The 21188-nt window shown below is 46.3% G+C and overlaps 14 non-coding genes across 14 annotated transcripts; all 14 read left to right on the top strand.

Moving 5' to 3' along the window:
* Window positions 1-241: 241 nt before the first annotated feature.
* LOC142282338 (U2 spliceosomal RNA) lies at window positions 242-432 on the top strand. The gene has a single exon (XR_012744260.1). It is a non-coding gene; the product is annotated as a U2 spliceosomal RNA (small nuclear RNA).
* Window positions 433-1819: 1387 nt separating this feature from the next.
* Window positions 1820-2010, top strand: LOC142282337 (U2 spliceosomal RNA). The gene has a single exon (XR_012744259.1). It is a non-coding gene; the product is annotated as a U2 spliceosomal RNA (small nuclear RNA).
* A 1387-nt stretch (window positions 2011-3397) lies between these two features.
* LOC142282336 (U2 spliceosomal RNA) lies at window positions 3398-3588 on the top strand. Its single transcript, XR_012744258.1, has one exon. It is a non-coding gene; the product is annotated as a U2 spliceosomal RNA (small nuclear RNA).
* A 1387-nt stretch (window positions 3589-4975) lies between these two features.
* On the top strand, window positions 4976-5166 carry LOC142282335 (U2 spliceosomal RNA). Its single transcript, XR_012744257.1, has one exon. It is a non-coding gene; the product is annotated as a U2 spliceosomal RNA (small nuclear RNA).
* Window positions 5167-6553: 1387 nt separating this feature from the next.
* Window positions 6554-6744, top strand: LOC142282333 (U2 spliceosomal RNA). The gene has a single exon (XR_012744256.1). It is a non-coding gene; the product is annotated as a U2 spliceosomal RNA (small nuclear RNA).
* A 1387-nt stretch (window positions 6745-8131) lies between these two features.
* On the top strand, window positions 8132-8322 carry LOC142282332 (U2 spliceosomal RNA). Its single transcript, XR_012744255.1, has one exon. It is a non-coding gene; the product is annotated as a U2 spliceosomal RNA (small nuclear RNA).
* Window positions 8323-9709: 1387 nt separating this feature from the next.
* Window positions 9710-9900, top strand: LOC142282331 (U2 spliceosomal RNA). The gene has a single exon (XR_012744254.1). It is a non-coding gene; the product is annotated as a U2 spliceosomal RNA (small nuclear RNA).
* Window positions 9901-11288: 1388 nt separating this feature from the next.
* LOC142282330 (U2 spliceosomal RNA) lies at window positions 11289-11479 on the top strand. The gene has a single exon (XR_012744253.1). It is a non-coding gene; the product is annotated as a U2 spliceosomal RNA (small nuclear RNA).
* Window positions 11480-12866: 1387 nt separating this feature from the next.
* Window positions 12867-13057, top strand: LOC142282329 (U2 spliceosomal RNA). The gene has a single exon (XR_012744252.1). It is a non-coding gene; the product is annotated as a U2 spliceosomal RNA (small nuclear RNA).
* A 1387-nt stretch (window positions 13058-14444) lies between these two features.
* Window positions 14445-14635, top strand: LOC142282342 (U2 spliceosomal RNA). The gene has a single exon (XR_012744265.1). It is a non-coding gene; the product is annotated as a U2 spliceosomal RNA (small nuclear RNA).
* Window positions 14636-16022: 1387 nt separating this feature from the next.
* Window positions 16023-16213, top strand: LOC142282341 (U2 spliceosomal RNA). Its single transcript, XR_012744264.1, has one exon. It is a non-coding gene; the product is annotated as a U2 spliceosomal RNA (small nuclear RNA).
* A 1387-nt stretch (window positions 16214-17600) lies between these two features.
* LOC142282340 (U2 spliceosomal RNA) lies at window positions 17601-17791 on the top strand. The gene has a single exon (XR_012744263.1). It is a non-coding gene; the product is annotated as a U2 spliceosomal RNA (small nuclear RNA).
* A 1387-nt stretch (window positions 17792-19178) lies between these two features.
* LOC142282339 (U2 spliceosomal RNA) lies at window positions 19179-19369 on the top strand. Its single transcript, XR_012744262.1, has one exon. It is a non-coding gene; the product is annotated as a U2 spliceosomal RNA (small nuclear RNA).
* A 1387-nt stretch (window positions 19370-20756) lies between these two features.
* Window positions 20757-20947, top strand: LOC142282328 (U2 spliceosomal RNA). The gene has a single exon (XR_012744251.1). It is a non-coding gene; the product is annotated as a U2 spliceosomal RNA (small nuclear RNA).
* The last annotated feature ends 241 nt before the right edge of the window (window positions 20948-21188 follow it).

Genomic DNA, 21188 nt, shown 5'->3' with positions numbered 1-21188 from the left:
CAAGGGGGAGGGGAGTTGCTTGCGCCCTAAAGGAGGAGTTATTCAGATTCATTGCAGTGGGCGGCGGCTGCAAAACGCACCATTCTTCTTGTTTTGGCTCTGCAAAGCAGCCTTTTCAAGGGTTGGCTTGGGTGACAAAATGTCTTGTGTAGGCGTGGGTTTGTCTCCCTCTCGCTCTCTCTCCCTAAGATGTGTCCGGCATAGGCCAGGGTGCCACTCGAGGCCCAAACCAATTCTGGTTATCGCTTCTCGGCCTTTTGGCTAAGATCAAGTGTAGTATCTGTTCTTATCAGTTTAATATCTGATACGTCCCCTATCTGGGGACCATATATTAAATGGATTTTTAGAACAGGGAGATGGAAAAAGAGCTTGCTCTGTCCACTCCACGCATTGACCTGGTATTGCAGTACCTCCAGGAACGGTGCACCCCTTCTTAACCCAGTTTCCAAAAGCAGAACTCAATTCACCTGATTCATATTAGCCCGATTTAATGAATTGGAAGAAAGCATACGTCTTCATATGCACCTCAATTTGGCCCATTCACTTTTCACACTTCCTCCTTTTGTTTTTTATCTTTCACACTTTTGACTTTCTTTATTCATCCAAATAGCAAACTCATCACCACTCAACCTGACCAACTCGGCTATGTCCCCGTGCTGCAGTTCTCTGTCTTATCTAGATCATTTGCAATTGAATGGAATAGATCCCTTTTGGACAAAGTGGATTCACCTGCTGCTGCAGTGACCACAGGTGTGATAACATCTAGAATTGGCATCTGGTGCGATCTCTCCGCTTCCACTCCAAAGAAAGTTACCTGTTTATTCCTATCATGCATTGGTTTTTGGGGTTTTCTTTGAGTAATGATGATCTCTTTAGTAGTCTGTTGGCGCCCTCTCCTGGAGGAATAGTTTGCTTGCTCTTGGACATTCTAAAAGAGAGGTCATGATAGACATTGAGCTTCTGAGCTCAATTGGGGACAGTCATGGGTGATGAATGTTTGCAACCTACTGCGAAGCCTCATACCGCAATATAAGGAACGTCAAATACTAAGAAAGGGCGGCCTATGAAAGAATTACTACTTTCAATAAGTACACTTAAACGGCTAATTGGGAATAGAAAAACTGTAAAAAGCCCTCTGAGAAAGCCCCCCTCTAACCTTTGATAGTAAGCTTTTCTGTAGTCTGCCTGTTGATGTATTTTCCGTTTGAACTGTGCACAACATGAAGAGACGGAACACTGGCGGCTTGTCACAATGCCCCCCGATGACATCACAATAGCGCTGCTGCCTAGAAAACAAGCTGCGCAGAAGAAGTTGTTCTTTGGGTGGGAGGGTGGGCTAGTGGAAGGAGGGGGCAATCTCTTTTTTTCCCGGGTGGTAGGGGGATGACAGGAGAAGGGAAGCGGGTGGTGAGAAAGGTACAGAGGGCAGGGTTTGGGGGCTGGGAAGGAAAGGGAAAAGATTAGGGTTTGGGGATGATGAAAGGGCTTTCTACGGGTAAGGATGGCAAAGGGTGGCAGTGACGGAAAGTCAGGCAACCTGTCCTGTCCGTCTTTTTGTATCGTGAATTGGAAAGACTGCAAGGGGGAGGGGAGTTGCTTGCGCCCTAAAGGAGGAGTTATTCAGATTCATTGCAGTGGGCGGCGGCTGCAAAACGCACCATTCTTCTTGTTTTGGCTCTGCAAAGCAGCCTTTTCAAGGGTTGGCTTGGGTGACAAAATGTCTTGTGTAGGCGTGGGTTTGTCTCCCTCTCGCTCTCTCTCCCTAAGATGTGTCCGGCATAGGCCAGGGTGCCACTCGAGGCCCAAACCAATTCTGGTTATCGCTTCTCGGCCTTTTGGCTAAGATCAAGTGTAGTATCTGTTCTTATCAGTTTAATATCTGATACGTCCCCTATCTGGGGACCATATATTAAATGGATTTTTAGAACAGGGAGATGGAAAAAGAGCTTGCTCTGTCCACTCCACGCATTGACCTGGTATTGCAGTACCTCCAGGAACGGTGCACCCCTTCTTAACCCAGTTTCCAAAAGCAGAACTCAATTCACCTGATTCATATTAGCCCGATTTAATGAATTGGAAGAAAGCATACGTCTTCATATGCACCTCAATTTGGCCCATTCACTTTTCACACTTCCTCCTTTTGTTTTTTATCTTTCACACTTTTGACTTTCTTTATTCATCCAAATAGCAAACTCATCACCACTCAACCTGACCAACTCGGCTATGTCCCCGTGCTGCAGTTCTCTGTCTTATCTAGATCATTTGCAATTGAATGGAATAGATCCCTTTTGGACAAAGTGGATTCACCTGCTGCTGCAGTGACCACAGGTGTGATAACATCTAGAATTGGCATCTGGTGCGATCTCTCCGCTTCCACTCCAAAGAAAGTTACCTGTTTATTCCTATCATGCATTGGTTTTTGGGGTTTTCTTTGAGTAATGATGATCTCTTTAGTAGTCTGTTGGCGCCCTCTCCTGGAGGAATAGTTTGCTTGCTCTTGGACATTCTAAAAGAGAGGTCATGATAGACATTGAGCTTCTGAGCTCAATTGGGGACAGTCATGGGTGATGAATGTTTGCAACCTACTGCGAAGCCTCATACCGCAATATAAGGAACGTCAAATACTAAGAAAGGGCGGCCTATGAAAGAATTACTACTTTCAATAAGTACACTTAAACGGCTAATTGGGAATAGAAAAACTGTAAAAAGCCCTCTGAGAAAGCCCCCCTCTAACCTTTGATAGTAAGCTTTTCTGTAGTCTGCCTGTTGATGTATTTTCCGTTTGAACTGTGCACAACATGAAGAGACGGAACACTGGCGGCTTGTCACAATGCCCCCCGATGACATCACAATAGCGCTGCTGCCTAGAAAACAAGCTGCGCAGAAGAAGTTGTTCTTTGGGTGGGAGGGTGGGCTAGTGGAAGGAGGGGGCAATCTCTTTTTTTCCCGGGTGGTAGGGGGATGACAGGAGAAGGGAAGCGGGTGGTGAGAAAGGTACAGAGGGCAGGGTTTGGGGGCTGGGAAGGAAAGGGAAAAGATTAGGGTTTGGGGATGATGAAAGGGCTTTCTACGGGTAAGGATGGCAAAGGGTGGCAGTGACGGAAAGTCAGGCAACCTGTCCTGTCCGTCTTTTTGTATCGTGAATTGGAAAGACTGCAAGGGGGAGGGGAGTTGCTTGCGCCCTAAAGGAGGAGTTATTCAGATTCATTGCAGTGGGCGGCGGCTGCAAAACGCACCATTCTTCTTGTTTTGGCTCTGCAAAGCAGCCTTTTCAAGGGTTGGCTTGGGTGACAAAATGTCTTGTGTAGGCGTGGGTTTGTCTCCCTCTCGCTCTCTCTCCCTAAGATGTGTCCGGCATAGGCCAGGGTGCCACTCGAGGCCCAAACCAATTCTGGTTATCGCTTCTCGGCCTTTTGGCTAAGATCAAGTGTAGTATCTGTTCTTATCAGTTTAATATCTGATACGTCCCCTATCTGGGGACCATATATTAAATGGATTTTTAGAACAGGGAGATGGAAAAAGAGCTTGCTCTGTCCACTCCACGCATTGACCTGGTATTGCAGTACCTCCAGGAACGGTGCACCCCTTCTTAACCCAGTTTCCAAAAGCAGAACTCAATTCACCTGATTCATATTAGCCCGATTTAATGAATTGGAAGAAAGCATACGTCTTCATATGCACCTCAATTTGGCCCATTCACTTTTCACACTTCCTCCTTTTGTTTTTTATCTTTCACACTTTTGACTTTCTTTATTCATCCAAATAGCAAACTCATCACCACTCAACCTGACCAACTCGGCTATGTCCCCGTGCTGCAGTTCTCTGTCTTATCTAGATCATTTGCAATTGAATGGAATAGATCCCTTTTGGACAAAGTGGATTCACCTGCTGCTGCAGTGACCACAGGTGTGATAACATCTAGAATTGGCATCTGGTGCGATCTCTCCGCTTCCACTCCAAAGAAAGTTACCTGTTTATTCCTATCATGCATTGGTTTTTGGGGTTTTCTTTGAGTAATGATGATCTCTTTAGTAGTCTGTTGGCGCCCTCTCCTGGAGGAATAGTTTGCTTGCTCTTGGACATTCTAAAAGAGAGGTCATGATAGACATTGAGCTTCTGAGCTCAATTGGGGACAGTCATGGGTGATGAATGTTTGCAACCTACTGCGAAGCCTCATACCGCAATATAAGGAACGTCAAATACTAAGAAAGGGCGGCCTATGAAAGAATTACTACTTTCAATAAGTACACTTAAACGGCTAATTGGGAATAGAAAAACTGTAAAAAGCCCTCTGAGAAAGCCCCCCTCTAACCTTTGATAGTAAGCTTTTCTGTAGTCTGCCTGTTGATGTATTTTCCGTTTGAACTGTGCACAACATGAAGAGACGGAACACTGGCGGCTTGTCACAATGCCCCCCGATGACATCACAATAGCGCTGCTGCCTAGAAAACAAGCTGCGCAGAAGAAGTTGTTCTTTGGGTGGGAGGGTGGGCTAGTGGAAGGAGGGGGCAATCTCTTTTTTTCCCGGGTGGTAGGGGGATGACAGGAGAAGGGAAGCGGGTGGTGAGAAAGGTACAGAGGGCAGGGTTTGGGGGCTGGGAAGGAAAGGGAAAAGATTAGGGTTTGGGGATGATGAAAGGGCTTTCTACGGGTAAGGATGGCAAAGGGTGGCAGTGACGGAAAGTCAGGCAACCTGTCCTGTCCGTCTTTTTGTATCGTGAATTGGAAAGACTGCAAGGGGGAGGGGAGTTGCTTGCGCCCTAAAGGAGGAGTTATTCAGATTCATTGCAGTGGGCGGCGGCTGCAAAACGCACCATTCTTCTTGTTTTGGCTCTGCAAAGCAGCCTTTTCAAGGGTTGGCTTGGGTGACAAAATGTCTTGTGTAGGCGTGGGTTTGTCTCCCTCTCGCTCTCTCTCCCTAAGATGTGTCCGGCATAGGCCAGGGTGCCACTCGAGGCCCAAACCAATTCTGGTTATCGCTTCTCGGCCTTTTGGCTAAGATCAAGTGTAGTATCTGTTCTTATCAGTTTAATATCTGATACGTCCCCTATCTGGGGACCATATATTAAATGGATTTTTAGAACAGGGAGATGGAAAAAGAGCTTGCTCTGTCCACTCCACGCATTGACCTGGTATTGCAGTACCTCCAGGAACGGTGCACCCCTTCTTAACCCAGTTTCCAAAAGCAGAACTCAATTCACCTGATTCATATTAGCCCGATTTAATGAATTGGAAGAAAGCATACGTCTTCATATGCACCTCAATTTGGCCCATTCACTTTTCACACTTCCTCCTTTTGTTTTTTATCTTTCACACTTTTGACTTTCTTTATTCATCCAAATAGCAAACTCATCACCACTCAACCTGACCAACTCGGCTATGTCCCCGTGCTGCAGTTCTCTGTCTTATCTAGATCATTTGCAATTGAATGGAATAGATCCCTTTTGGACAAAGTGGATTCACCTGCTGCTGCAGTGACCACAGGTGTGATAACATCTAGAATTGGCATCTGGTGCGATCTCTCCGCTTCCACTCCAAAGAAAGTTACCTGTTTATTCCTATCATGCATTGGTTTTTGGGGTTTTCTTTGAGTAATGATGATCTCTTTAGTAGTCTGTTGGCGCCCTCTCCTGGAGGAATAGTTTGCTTGCTCTTGGACATTCTAAAAGAGAGGTCATGATAGACATTGAGCTTCTGAGCTCAATTGGGGACAGTCATGGGTGATGAATGTTTGCAACCTACTGCGAAGCCTCATACCGCAATATAAGGAACGTCAAATACTAAGAAAGGGCGGCCTATGAAAGAATTACTACTTTCAATAAGTACACTTAAACGGCTAATTGGGAATAGAAAAACTGTAAAAAGCCCTCTGAGAAAGCCCCCCTCTAACCTTTGATAGTAAGCTTTTCTGTAGTCTGCCTGTTGATGTATTTTCCGTTTGAACTGTGCACAACATGAAGAGACGGAACACTGGCGGCTTGTCACAATGCCCCCCGATGACATCACAATAGCGCTGCTGCCTAGAAAACAAGCTGCGCAGAAGAAGTTGTTCTTTGGGTGGGAGGGTGGGCTAGTGGAAGGAGGGGGCAATCTCTTTTTTTCCCGGGTGGTAGGGGGATGACAGGAGAAGGGAAGCGGGTGGTGAGAAAGGTACAGAGGGCAGGGTTTGGGGGCTGGGAAGGAAAGGGAAAAGATTAGGGTTTGGGGATGATGAAAGGGCTTTCTACGGGTAAGGATGGCAAAGGGTGGCAGTGACGGAAAGTCAGGCAACCTGTCCTGTCCGTCTTTTTGTATCGTGAATTGGAAAGACTGCAAGGGGGAGGGGAGTTGCTTGCGCCCTAAAGGAGGAGTTATTCAGATTCATTGCAGTGGGCGGCGGCTGCAAAACGCACCATTCTTCTTGTTTTGGCTCTGCAAAGCAGCCTTTTCAAGGGTTGGCTTGGGTGACAAAATGTCTTGTGTAGGCGTGGGTTTGTCTCCCTCTCGCTCTCTCTCCCTAAGATGTGTCCGGCATAGGCCAGGGTGCCACTCGAGGCCCAAACCAATTCTGGTTATCGCTTCTCGGCCTTTTGGCTAAGATCAAGTGTAGTATCTGTTCTTATCAGTTTAATATCTGATACGTCCCCTATCTGGGGACCATATATTAAATGGATTTTTAGAACAGGGAGATGGAAAAAGAGCTTGCTCTGTCCACTCCACGCATTGACCTGGTATTGCAGTACCTCCAGGAACGGTGCACCCCTTCTTAACCCAGTTTCCAAAAGCAGAACTCAATTCACCTGATTCATATTAGCCCGATTTAATGAATTGGAAGAAAGCATACGTCTTCATATGCACCTCAATTTGGCCCATTCACTTTTCACACTTCCTCCTTTTGTTTTTTATCTTTCACACTTTTGACTTTCTTTATTCATCCAAATAGCAAACTCATCACCACTCAACCTGACCAACTCGGCTATGTCCCCGTGCTGCAGTTCTCTGTCTTATCTAGATCATTTGCAATTGAATGGAATAGATCCCTTTTGGACAAAGTGGATTCACCTGCTGCTGCAGTGACCACAGGTGTGATAACATCTAGAATTGGCATCTGGTGCGATCTCTCCGCTTCCACTCCAAAGAAAGTTACCTGTTTATTCCTATCATGCATTGGTTTTTGGGGTTTTCTTTGAGTAATGATGATCTCTTTAGTAGTCTGTTGGCGCCCTCTCCTGGAGGAATAGTTTGCTTGCTCTTGGACATTCTAAAAGAGAGGTCATGATAGACATTGAGCTTCTGAGCTCAATTGGGGACAGTCATGGGTGATGAATGTTTGCAACCTACTGCGAAGCCTCATACCGCAATATAAGGAACGTCAAATACTAAGAAAGGGCGGCCTATGAAAGAATTACTACTTTCAATAAGTACACTTAAACGGCTAATTGGGAATAGAAAAACTGTAAAAAGCCCTCTGAGAAAGCCCCCCTCTAACCTTTGATAGTAAGCTTTTCTGTAGTCTGCCTGTTGATGTATTTTCCGTTTGAACTGTGCACAACATGAAGAGACGGAACACTGGCGGCTTGTCACAATGCCCCCCGATGACATCACAATAGCGCTGCTGCCTAGAAAACAAGCTGCGCAGAAGAAGTTGTTCTTTGGGTGGGAGGGTGGGCTAGTGGAAGGAGGGGGCAATCTCTTTTTTTCCCGGGTGGTAGGGGGATGACAGGAGAAGGGAAGCGGGTGGTGAGAAAGGTACAGAGGGCAGGGTTTGGGGGCTGGGAAGGAAAGGGAAAAGATTAGGGTTTGGGGATGATGAAAGGGCTTTCTACGGGTAAGGATGGCAAAGGGTGGCAGTGACGGAAAGTCAGGCAACCTGTCCTGTCCGTCTTTTTGTATCGTGAATTGGAAAGACTGCAAGGGGGAGGGGAGTTGCTTGCGCCCTAAAGGAGGAGTTATTCAGATTCATTGCAGTGGGCGGCGGCTGCAAAACGCACCATTCTTCTTGTTTTGGCTCTGCAAAGCAGCCTTTTCAAGGGTTGGCTTGGGTGACAAAATGTCTTGTGTAGGCGTGGGTTTGTCTCCCTCTCGCTCTCTCTCCCTAAGATGTGTCCGGCATAGGCCAGGGTGCCACTCGAGGCCCAAACCAATTCTGGTTATCGCTTCTCGGCCTTTTGGCTAAGATCAAGTGTAGTATCTGTTCTTATCAGTTTAATATCTGATACGTCCCCTATCTGGGGACCATATATTAAATGGATTTTTAGAACAGGGAGATGGAAAAAGAGCTTGCTCTGTCCACTCCACGCATTGACCTGGTATTGCAGTACCTCCAGGAACGGTGCACCCCTTCTTAACCCAGTTTCCAAAAGCAGAACTCAATTCACCTGATTCATATTAGCCCGATTTAATGAATTGGAAGAAAGCATACGTCTTCATATGCACCTCAATTTGGCCCATTCACTTTTCACACTTCCTCCTTTTGTTTTTTATCTTTCACACTTTTGACTTTCTTTATTCATCCAAATAGCAAACTCATCACCACTCAACCTGACCAACTCGGCTATGTCCCCGTGCTGCAGTTCTCTGTCTTATCTAGATCATTTGCAATTGAATGGAATAGATCCCTTTTGGACAAAGTGGATTCACCTGCTGCTGCAGTGACCACAGGTGTGATAACATCTAGAATTGGCATCTGGTGCGATCTCTCCGCTTCCACTCCAAAGAAAGTTACCTGTTTATTCCTATCATGCATTGGTTTTTGGGGTTTTCTTTGAGTAATGATGATCTCTTTAGTAGTCTGTTGGCGCCCTCTCCTGGAGGAATAGTTTGCTTGCTCTTGGACATTCTAAAAGAGAGGTCATGATAGACATTGAGCTTCTGAGCTCAATTGGGGACAGTCATGGGTGATGAATGTTTGCAACCTACTGCGAAGCCTCATACCGCAATATAAGGAACGTCAAATACTAAGAAAGGGCGGCCTATGAAAGAATTACTACTTTCAATAAGTACACTTAAACGGCTAATTGGGAATAGAAAAACTGTAAAAAGCCCTCTGAGAAAGCCCCCCTCTAACCTTTGATAGTAAGCTTTTCTGTAGTCTGCCTGTTGATGTATTTTCCGTTTGAACTGTGCACAACATGAAGAGACGGAACACTGGCGGCTTGTCACAATGCCCCCCGATGACATCACAATAGCGCTGCTGCCTAGAAAACAAGCTGCGCAGAAGAAGTTGTTCTTTGGGTGGGAGGGTGGGCTAGTGGAAGGAGGGGGCAATCTCTTTTTTTCCCGGGTGGTAGGGGGATGACAGGAGAAGGGAAGCGGGTGGTGAGAAAGGTACAGAGGGCAGGGTTTGGGGGCTGGGAAGGAAAGGGAAAAGATTAGGGTTTGGGGATGATGAAAGGGCTTTCTACGGGTAAGGATGGCAAAGGGTGGCAGTGACGGAAAGTCAGGCAACCTGTCCTGTCCGTCTTTTTGTATCGTGAATTGGAAAGACTGCAAGGGGGAGGGGAGTTGCTTGCGCCCTAAAGGAGGAGTTATTCAGATTCATTGCAGTGGGCGGCGGCTGCAAAACGCACCATTCTTCTTGTTTTGGCTCTGCAAAGCAGCCTTTTCAAGGGTTGGCTTGGGTGACAAAATGTCTTGTGTAGGCGTGGGTTTGTCTCCCTCTCGCTCTCTCTCCCTAAGATGTGTCCGGCATAGGCCAGGGTGCCACTCGAGGCCCAAACCAATTCTGGTTATCGCTTCTCGGCCTTTTGGCTAAGATCAAGTGTAGTATCTGTTCTTATCAGTTTAATATCTGATACGTCCCCTATCTGGGGACCATATATTAAATGGATTTTTAGAACAGGGAGATGGAAAAAGAGCTTGCTCTGTCCACTCCACGCATTGACCTGGTATTGCAGTACCTCCAGGAACGGTGCACCCCTTCTTAACCCAGTTTCCAAAAGCAGAACTCAATTCACCTGATTCATATTAGCCCGATTTAATGAATTGGAAGAAAGCATACGTCTTCATATGCACCTCAATTTGGCCCATTCACTTTTCACACTTCCTCCTTTTGTTTTTTATCTTTCACACTTTTGACTTTCTTTATTCATCCAAATAGCAAACTCATCACCACTCAACCTGACCAACTCGGCTATGTCCCCGTGCTGCAGTTCTCTGTCTTATCTAGATCATTTGCAATTGAATGGAATAGATCCCTTTTGGACAAAGTGGATTCACCTGCTGCTGCAGTGACCACAGGTGTGATAACATCTAGAATTGGCATCTGGTGCGATCTCTCCGCTTCCACTCCAAAGAAAGTTACCTGTTTATTCCTATCATGCATTGGTTTTTGGGGTTTTCTTTGAGTAATGATGATCTCTTTAGTAGTCTGTTGGCGCCCTCTCCTGGAGGAATAGTTTGCTTGCTCTTGGACATTCTAAAAGAGAGGTCATGATAGACATTGAGCTTCTGAGCTCAATTGGGGACAGTCATGGTGTGATGAATGTTTGCAACCTACTGCGAAGCCTCATACCGCAATATAAGGAACGTCAAATACTAAGAAAGGGCGGCCTATGAAAGAATTACTACTTTCAATAAGTACACTTAAACGGCTAATTGGGAATAGAAAAACTGTAAAAAGCCCTCTGAGAAAGCCCCCCTCTAACCTTTGATAGTAAGCTTTTCTGTAGTCTGCCTGTTGATGTATTTTCCGTTTGAACTGTGCACAACATGAAGAGACGGAACACTGGCGGCTTGTCACAATGCCCCCCGATGACATCACAATAGCGCTGCTGCCTAGAAAACAAGCTGCGCAGAAGAAGTTGTTCTTTGGGTGGGAGGGTGGGCTAGTGGAAGGAGGGGGCAATCTCTTTTTTTCCCGGGTGGTAGGGGGATGACAGGAGAAGGGAAGCGGGTGGTGAGAAAGGTACAGAGGGCAGGGTTTGGGGGCTGGGAAGGAAAGGGAAAAGATTAGGGTTTGGGGATGATGAAAGGGCTTTCTACGGGTAAGGATGGCAAAGGGTGGCAGTGACGGAAAGTCAGGCAACCTGTCCTGTCCGTCTTTTTGTATCGTGAATTGGAAAGACTGCAAGGGGGAGGGGAGTTGCTTGCGCCCTAAAGGAGGAGTTATTCAGATTCATTGCAGTGGGCGGCGGCTGCAAAACGCACCATTCTTCTTGTTTTGGCTCTGCAAAGCAGCCTTTTCAAGGGTTGGCTTGGGTGACAAAATGTCTTGTGTAGGCGTGGGTTTGTCTCCCTCTCGCTCTCTCTCCCTAAGATGTGTCCGGCATAGGCCAGGGTGCCACTCGAGGCCCAAACCAATTCTGGTTATCGCTTCTCGGCCTTTTGGCTAAGATCAAGTGTAGTATCTGTTCTTATCAGTTTAATATCTGATACGTCCCCTATCTGGGGACCATATATTAAATGGATTTTTAGAACAGGGAGATGGAAAAAGAGCTTGCTCTGTCCACTCCACGCATTGACCTGGTATTGCAGTACCTCCAGGAACGGTGCACCCCTTCTTAACCCAGTTTCCAAAAGCAGAACTCAATTCACCTGATTCATATTAGCCCGATTTAATGAATTGGAAGAAAGCATACGTCTTCATATGCACCTCAATTTGGCCCATTCACTTTTCACACTTCCTCCTTTTGTTTTTTATCTTTCACACTTTTGACTTTCTTTATTCATCCAAATAGCAAACTCATCACCACTCAACCTGACCAACTCGGCTATGTCCCCGTGCTGCAGTTCTCTGTCTTATCTAGATCATTTGCAATTGAATGGAATAGATCCCTTTTGGACAAAGTGGATTCACCTGCTGCTGCAGTGACCACAGGTGTGATAACATCTAGAATTGGCATCTGGTGCGATCTCTCCGCTTCCACTCCAAAGAAAGTTACCTGTTTATTCCTATCATGCATTGGTTTTTGGGGTTTTCTTTGAGTAATGATGATCTCTTTAGTAGTCTGTTGGCGCCCTCTCCTGGAGGAATAGTTTGCTTGCTCTTGGACATTCTAAAAGAGAGGTCATGATAGACATTGAGCTTCTGAGCTCAATTGGGGACAGTCATGGGTGATGAATGTTTGCAACCTACTGCGAAGCCTCATACCGCAATATAAGGAACGTCAAATACTAAGAAAGGGCGGCCTATGAAAGAATTACTACTTTCAATAAGTACACTTAAACGGCTAATTGGGAATAGAAAAACTGTAAAAAGCCCTCTGAGAAAGCCCCCCTCTAACCTTTGATAGTAAGCTTTTCTGTAGTCTGCCTGTTGATGTATTTTCCGTTTGAACTGTGCACAACATGAAGAGACGGAACACTGGCGGCTTGTCACAATGCCCCCCGATGACATCACAATAGCGCTGCTGCCTAGAAAACAAGCTGCGCAGAAGAAGTTGTTCTTTGGGTGGGAGGGTGGGCTAGTGGAAGGAGGGGGCAATCTCTTTTTTTCCCGGGTGGTAGGGGGATGACAGGAGAAGGGAAGCGGGTGGTGAGAAAGGTACAGAGGGCAGGGTTTGGGGGCTGGGAAGGAAAGGGAAAAGATTAGGGTTTGGGGATGATGAAAGGGCTTTCTACGGGTAAGGATGGCAAAGGGTGGCAGTGACGGAAAGTCAGGCAACCTGTCCTGTCCGTCTTTTTGTATCGTGAATTGGAAAGACTGCAAGGGGGAGGGGAGTTGCTTGCGCCCTAAAGGAGGAGTTATTCAGATTCATTGCAGTGGGCGGCGGCTGCAAAACGCACCATTCTTCTTGTTTTGGCTCTGCAAAGCAGCCTTTTCAAGGGTTGGCTTGGGTGACAAAATGTCTTGTGTAGGCGTGGGTTTGTCTCCCTCTCGCTCTCTCTCCCTAAGATGTGTCCGGCATAGGCCAGGGTGCCACTCGAGGCCCAAACCAATTCTGGTTATCGCTTCTCGGCCTTTTGGCTAAGATCAAGTGTAGTATCTGTTCTTATCAGTTTAATATCTGATACGTCCCCTATCTGGGGACCATATATTAAATGGATTTTTAGAACAGGGAGATGGAAAAAGAGCTTGCTCTGTCCACTCCACGCATTGACCTGGTATTGCAGTACCTCCAGGAACGGTGCACCCCTTCTTAACCCAGTTTCCAAAAGCAGAACTCAATTCACCTGATTCATATTAGCCCGATTTAATGAATTGGAAGAAAGCATACGTCTTCATATGCACCTCAATTTGGCCCATTCACTTTTCACACTTCCTCCTTTTGTTTTTTATCTTTCACACTTTTGACTTTCTTTATTCATCCAAATAGCAAACTCATCACCACTCAACCTGACCAACTCGGCTATGTCCCCGTGCTGCAGTTCTCTGTCTTATCTAGATCATTTGCAATTGAATGGAATAGATCCCTTTTGGACAAAGTGGATTCACCTGCTGCTGCAGTGACCACAGGTGTGATAACATCTAGAATTGGCATCTGGTGCGATCTCTCCGCTTCCACTCCAAAGAAAGTTACCTGTTTATTCCTATCATGCATTGGTTTTTGGGGTTTTCTTTGAGTAATGATGATCTCTTTAGTAGTCTGTTGGCGCCCTCTCCTGGAGGAATAGTTTGCTTGCTCTTGGACATTCTAAAAGAGAGGTCATGATAGACATTGAGCTTCTGAGCTCAATTGGGGACAGTCATGGGTGATGAATGTTTGCAACCTACTGCGAAGCCTCATACCGCAATATAAGGAACGTCAAATACTAAGAAAGGGCGGCCTATGAAAGAATTACTACTTTCAATAAGTACACTTAAACGGCTAATTGGGAATAGAAAAACTGTAAAAAGCCCTCTGAGAAAGCCCCCCTCTAACCTTTGATAGTAAGCTTTTCTGTAGTCTGCCTGTTGATGTATTTTCCGTTTGAACTGTGCACAACATGAAGAGACGGAACACTGGCGGCTTGTCACAATGCCCCCCGATGACATCACAATAGCGCTGCTGCCTAGAAAACAAGCTGCGCAGAAGAAGTTGTTCTTTGGGTGGGAGGGTGGGCTAGTGGAAGGAGGGGGCAATCTCTTTTTTTCCCGGGTGGTAGGGGGATGACAGGAGAAGGGAAGCGGGTGGTGAGAAAGGTACAGAGGGCAGGGTTTGGGGGCTGGGAAGGAAAGGGAAAAGATTAGGGTTTGGGGATGATGAAAGGGCTTTCTACGGGTAAGGATGGCAAAGGGTGGCAGTGACGGAAAGTCAGGCAACCTGTCCTGTCCGTCTTTTTGTATCGTGAATTGGAAAGACTGCAAGGGGGAGGGGAGTTGCTTGCGCCCTAAAGGAGGAGTTATTCAGATTCATTGCAGTGGGCGGCGGCTGCAAAACGCACCATTCTTCTTGTTTTGGCTCTGCAAAGCAGCCTTTTCAAGGGTTGGCTTGGGTGACAAAATGTCTTGTGTAGGCGTGGGTTTGTCTCCCTCTCGCTCTCTCTCCCTAAGATGTGTCCGGCATAGGCCAGGGTGCCACTCGAGGCCCAAACCAATTCTGGTTATCGCTTCTCGGCCTTTTGGCTAAGATCAAGTGTAGTATCTGTTCTTATCAGTTTAATATCTGATACGTCCCCTATCTGGGGACCATATATTAAATGGATTTTTAGAACAGGGAGATGGAAAAAGAGCTTGCTCTGTCCACTCCACGCATTGACCTGGTATTGCAGTACCTCCAGGAACGGTGCACCCCTTCTTAACCCAGTTTCCAAAAGCAGAACTCAATTCACCTGATTCATATTAGCCCGATTTAATGAATTGGAAGAAAGCATACGTCTTCATATGCACCTCAATTTGGCCCATTCACTTTTCACACTTCCTCCTTTTGTTTTTTATCTTTCACACTTTTGACTTTCTTTATTCATCCAAATAGCAAACTCATCACCACTCAACCTGACCAACTCGGCTATGTCCCCGTGCTGCAGTTCTCTGTCTTATCTAGATCATTTGCAATTGAATGGAATAGATCCCTTTTGGACAAAGTGGATTCACCTGCTGCTGCAGTGACCACAGGTGTGATAACATCTAGAATTGGCATCTGGTGCGATCTCTCCGCTTCCACTCCAAAGAAAGTTACCTGTTTATTCCTATCATGCATTGGTTTTTGGGGTTTTCTTTGAGTAATGATGATCTCTTTAGTAGTCTGTTGGCGCCCTCTCCTGGAGGAATAGTTTGCTTGCTCTTGGACATTCTAAAAGAGAGGTCATGATAGACATTGAGCTTCTGAGCTCAATTGGGGACAGTCATGGGTGATGAATGTTTGCAACCTACTGCGAAGCCTCATACCGCAATATAAGGAACGTCAAATACTAAGAAAGGGCGGCCTATGAAAGAATTACTACTTTCAATAAGTACACTTAAACGGCTAATTGGGAATAGAAAAACTGTAAAAAGCCCTCTGAGAAAGCCCCCCTCTAACCTTTGATAGTAAGCTTTTCTGTAGTCTGCCTGTTGATGTATTTTCCGTTTGAACTGTGCACAACATGAAGAGACGGAACACTGGCGGCTTGTCACAATGCCCCCCGATGACATCACAATAGCGCTGCTGCCTAGAAAACAAGCTGCGCAGAAGAAGTTGTTCTTTGGGTGGGAGGGTGGGCTAGTGGAAGGAGGGGGCAATCTCTTTTTTTCCCGGGTGGTAGGGGGATGACAGGAGAAGGGAAGCGGGTGGTGAGAAAGGTACAGAGGGCAGGGTTTGGGGGCTGGGAAGGAAAGGGAAAAGATTAGGGTTTGGGGATGATGAAAGGGCTTTCTACGGGTAAGGATGGCAAAGGGTGGCAGTGACGGAAAGTCAGGCAACCTGTCCTGTCCGTCTTTTTGTATCGTGAATTGGAAAGACTGCAAGGGGGAGGGGAGTTGCTTGCGCCCTAAAGGAGGAGTTATTCAGATTCATTGCAGTGGGCGGCGGCTGCAAAACGCACCATTCTTCTTGTTTTGGCTCTGCAAAGCAGCCTTTTCAAGGGTTGGCTTGGGTGACAAAATGTCTTGTGTAGGCGTGGGTTTGTCTCCCTCTCGCTCTCTCTCCCTAAGATGTGTCCGGCATAGGCCAGGGTGCCACTCGAGGCCCAAACCAATTCTGGTTATCGCTTCTCGGCCTTTTGGCTAAGATCAAGTGTAGTATCTGTTCTTATCAGTTTAATATCTGATACGTCCCCTATCTGGGGACCATATATTAAATGGATTTTTAGAACAGGGAGATGGAAAAAGAGCTTGCTCTGTCCACTCCACGCATTGACCTGGTATTGCAGTACCTCCAGGAACGGTGCACCCCTTCTTAACCCAGTTTCCAAAAGCAGAACTCAATTCACCTGATTCATATTAGCCCGATTTAATGAATTGGAAGAAAGCATACGTCTTCATATGCACCTCAATTTGGCCCATTCACTTTTCACACTTCCTCCTTTTGTTTTTTATCTTTCACACTTTTGACTTTCTTTATTCATCCAAATAGCAAACTCATCACCACTCAACCTGACCAACTCGGCTATGTCCCCGTGCTGCAGTTCTCTGTCTTATCTAGATCATTTGCAATTGAATGGAATAGATCCCTTTTGGACAAAGTGGATTCACCTGCTGCTGCAGTGACCACAGGTGTGATAACATCTAGAATTGGCATCTGGTGCGATCTCTCCGCTTCCACTCCAAAGAAAGTTACCTGTTTATTCCTATCATGCATTGGTTTTTGGGGTTTTCTTTGAGTAATGATGATCTCTTTAGTAGTCTGTTGGCGCCCTCTCCTGGAGGAATAGTTTGCTTGCTCTTGGACATTCTAAAAGAGAGGTCATGATAGACATTGAGCTTCTGAGCTCAATTGGGGACAGTCATGGGTGATGAATGTTTGCAACCTACTGCGAAGCCTCATACCGCAATATAAGGAACGTCAAATACTAAGAAAGGGCGGCCTATGAAAGAATTACTACTTTCAATAAGTACACTTAAACGGCTAATTGGGAATAGAAAAACTGTAAAAAGCCCTCTGAGAAAGCCCCCCTCTAACCTTTGATAGTAAGCTTTTCTGTAGTCTGCCTGTTGATGTATTTTCCGTTTGAACTGTGCACAACATGAAGAGACGGAACACTGGCGGCTTGTCACAATGCCCCCCGATGACATCACAATAGCGCTGCTGCCTAGAAAACAAGCTGCGCAGAAGAAGTTGTTCTTTGGGTGGGAGGGTGGGCTAGTGGAAGGAGGGGGCAATCTCTTTTTTTCCCGGGTGGTAGGGGGATGACAGGAGAAGGGAAGCGGGTGGTGAGAAAGGTACAGAGGGCAGGGTTTGGGGGCTGGGAAGGAAAGGGAAAAGATTAGGGTTTGGGGATGATGAAAGGGCTTTCTACGGGTAAGGATGGCAAAGGGTGGCAGTGACGGAAAGTCAGGCAACCTGTCCTGTCCGTCTTTTTGTATCGTGAATTGGAAAGACTGCAAGGGGGAGGGGAGTTGCTTGCGCCCTAAAGGAGGAGTTATTCAGATTCATTGCAGTGGGCGGCGGCTGCAAAACGCACCATTCTTCTTGTTTTGGCTCTGCAAAGCAGCCTTTTCAAGGGTTGGCTTGGGTGACAAAATGTCTTGTGTAGGCGTGGGTTTGTCTCCCTCTCGCTCTCTCTCCCTAAGATGTGTCCGGCATAGGCCAGGGTGCCACTCGAGGCCCAAACCAATTCTGGTTATCGCTTCTCGGCCTTTTGGCTAAGATCAAGTGTAGTATCTGTTCTTATCAGTTTAATATCTGATACGTCCCCTATCTGGGGACCATATATTAAATGGATTTTTAGAACAGGGAGATGGAAAAAGAGCTTGCTCTGTCCACTCCACGCATTGACCTGGTATTGCAGTACCTCCAGGAACGGTGCACCCCTTCTTAACCCAGTTTCCAAAAGCAGAACTCAATTCACCTGATTCATATTAGCCCGATTTAATGAATTGGAAGAAAGCATACGTCTTCATATGCACCTCAATTTGGCCCATTCACTTTTCACACTTCCTCCTTTTGTTTTTTATCTTTCACACTTTTGACTTTCTTTATTCATCCAAATAGCAAACTCATCACCACTCAACCTGACCAACTCGGCTATGTCCCCGTGCTGCAGTTCTCTGTCTTATCTAGATCATTTGCAATTGAATGGAATAGATCCCTTTTGGACAAAGTGGATTCACCTGCTGCTGCAGTGACCACAGGTGTGATAACATCTAGAATTGGCATCTGGTGCGATCTCTCCGCTTCCACTCCAAAGAAAGTTACCTGTTTATTCCTATCATGCATTGGTTTTTGGGGTTTTCTTTGAGTAATGATGATCTCTTTAGTAGTCTGTTGGCGCCCTCTCCTGGAGGAATAGTTTGCTTGCTCTTGGACATTCTAAAAGAGAGGTCATGATAGACATTGAGCTTCTGAGCTCAATTGGGGACAGTCATGGGTGATGAATGTTTGCAACCTACTGCGAAGCCTCATACCGCAATATAAGGAACGTCAAATACTAAGAAAGGGCGGCCTATGAAAGAATTACTACTTTCAATAAGTACACTTAAACGGCTAATTGGGAATAGAAAAACTGTAAAAAGCCCTCTGAGAAAGCCCCCCTCTAACCTTTGATAGTAAGCTTTTCTGTAGTCTGCCTGTTGATGTATTTTCCGTTTGAACTGTGCACAACATGAAGAGACGGAACACTGGCGGCTTGTCACAATGCCCCCCGATGACATCACAATAGCGCTGCTGCCTAGAAAACAAGCTGCGCAGAAGAAGTTGTTCTTTGGGTGGGAGGGTGGGCTAGTGGAAGGAGGGGGCAATCTCTTTTTTTCCCGGGTGGTAGGGGGATGACAGGAGAAGGGAAGCGGGTGGTGAGAAAGGTACAGAGGGCAGGGTTTGGGGGCTGGGAAGGAAAGGGAAAAGATTAGGGTTTGGGGATGATGAAAGGGCTTTCTACGGGTAAGGATGGCAAAGGGTGGCAGTGACGGAAAGTCAGGCAACCTGTCCTGTCCGTCTTTTTGTATCGTGAATTGGAAAGACTGCAAGGGGGAGGGGAGTTGCTTGCGCCCTAAAGGAGGAGTTATTCAGATTCATTGCAGTGGGCGGCGGCTGCAAAACGCACCATTCTTCTTGTTTTGGCTCTGCAAAGCAGCCTTTTCAAGGGTTGGCTTGGGTGACAAAATGTCTTGTGTAGGCGTGGGTTTGTCTCCCTCTCGCTCTCTCTCCCTAAGATGTGTCCGGCATAGGCCAGGGTGCCACTCGAGGCCCAAACCAATTCTGGTTATCGCTTCTCGGCCTTTTGGCTAAGATCAAGTGTAGTATCTGTTCTTATCAGTTTAATATCTGATACGTCCCCTATCTGGGGACCATATATTAAATGGATTTTTAGAACAGGGAGATGGAAAAAGAGCTTGCTCTGTCCACTCCACGCATTGACCTGGTATTGCAGTACCTCCAGGAACGGTGCACCCCTTCTTAACCCAGTTTCCAAAAGCAGAACTCAATTCACCTGATTCATATTAGCCCGATTTAATGAATTGGAAGAAAGCATACGTCTTCATATGCACCTCAATTTGGCCCATTCACTTTTCACACTTCCTCCTTTTGTTTTTTATCTTTCACACTTTTGACTTTCTTTATTCATCCAAATAGCAAACTCATCACCACTCAACCTGACCAACTCGGCTATGTCCCCGTGCTGCAGTTCTCTGTCTTATCTAGATCATTTGCAATTGAATGGAATAGATCCCTTTTGGACAAAGTGGATTCACCTGCTGCTGCAGTGACCACAGGTGTGATAACATCTAGAATTGGCATCTGGTGCGATCTCTCCGCTTCCACTCCAAAGAAAGTTACCTGTTTATTCCTATCATGCATTGGTTTTTGGGGTTTTCTTTGAGTAATGATGATCTCTTTAGTAGTCTGTTGGCGCCCTCTCCTGGAGGAATAGTTTGCTTGCTCTTGGACATTCTAAAAGAGAGGTCATGATAGACATTGAGCTTCTGAGCTCAATTGGGGACAGTCATGGGTGATGAATGTTTGCAACCTACTGCGAAGCCTCATACCGCAATATAAGGAACGTCAAATACTAAGAAAGGGCGGCCTATGAAAGAATTACTACTTTCAATAAGTACACTTAAACGGCTAATTGGGAATAGAAAAACTGTAAAAAGCCCTCTGAGAAAGCCCCCCTCTAACCTTTGATAGTAAGCTTTTCTGTAGTCTGCCTGTTGATGTATTTTCCGTTTGAACTGTGCACAACATGAAGAGACGGAACACTGGCGGCTTGTCACAATGCCCCCCGATGACATCACAATAGCGCTGCTGCCTAGAAAACAAGCTGCGCAGAAGAAGTTGTTCTTTGGGTGGGAGGGTGGGCTAGTGGAAGGAGGGGGCAATCTCTTTTTTTCCCGGGTGGTAGGGGGATGACAGGAGAAGGGAAGCGGGTGGTGAGAAAGGTACAGAGGGCAGGGTTTGGGGGCTGGGAAGGAAAGGGAAAAGATTAGGGTTTGGGGATGATGAAAGGGCTTTCTACGGGTAAGGATGGCAAAGGGTGGCAGTGACGGAAAGTCAGGCAACCTGTCCTGTCCGTCTTTTTGTATCGTGAATTGGAAAGACTGCAAGGGGGAGGGGAGTTGCTTGCGCCCTAAAGGAGGAGTTATTCAGATTCATTGCAGTGGGCGGCGGCTGCAAAACGCACCATTCTTCTTGTTTTGGCTCTGCAAAGCAGCCTTTTCAAGGGTTGGCTTGGGTGACAAAATGTCTTGTGTAGGCGTGGGTTTGTCTCCCTCTCGCTCTCTCTCCCTAAGATGTGTCCGGCATAGGCCAGGGTGCCACTCGAGGCCCAAACCAATTCTGGTTATCGCTTCTCGGCCTTTTGGCTAAGATCAAGTGTAGTATCTGTTCTTATCAGTTTAATATCTGATACGTCCCCTATCTGGGGACCATATATTAAATGGATTTTTAGAACAGGGAGATGGAAAAAGAGCTTGCTCTGTCCACTCCACGCATTGACCTGGTATTGCAGTACCTCCAGGAACGGTGCACCCCTTCTTAACCCAGTTTCCAAAAGCAGAACTCAATTCACCTGATTCATATTAGCCCGATTTAATGAATTGGAAGAAAGCATACGTCTTCATATGCACCTCAATTTGGCCCATTCACTTTTCACACTTCCTCCTTTTGTTTTTTATCTTTCACACTTTTGACTTTCTTTATTCATCCAAATAGCAAACTCATCACCACTCAACCTGACCAACTCGGCTATGTCCCCGTGCTGCAGTTCTCTGTCTT

This window comes from Anomaloglossus baeobatrachus, unplaced genomic scaffold (assembly GCF_048569485.1).
Source record: "Anomaloglossus baeobatrachus isolate aAnoBae1 unplaced genomic scaffold, aAnoBae1.hap1 Scaffold_5074, whole genome shotgun sequence".
Classification (NCBI taxonomy): Eukaryota; Metazoa; Chordata; class Amphibia; order Anura; family Aromobatidae; genus Anomaloglossus; species Anomaloglossus baeobatrachus.
This window is presented reverse-complemented; position numbering and strand designations above follow the sequence as displayed.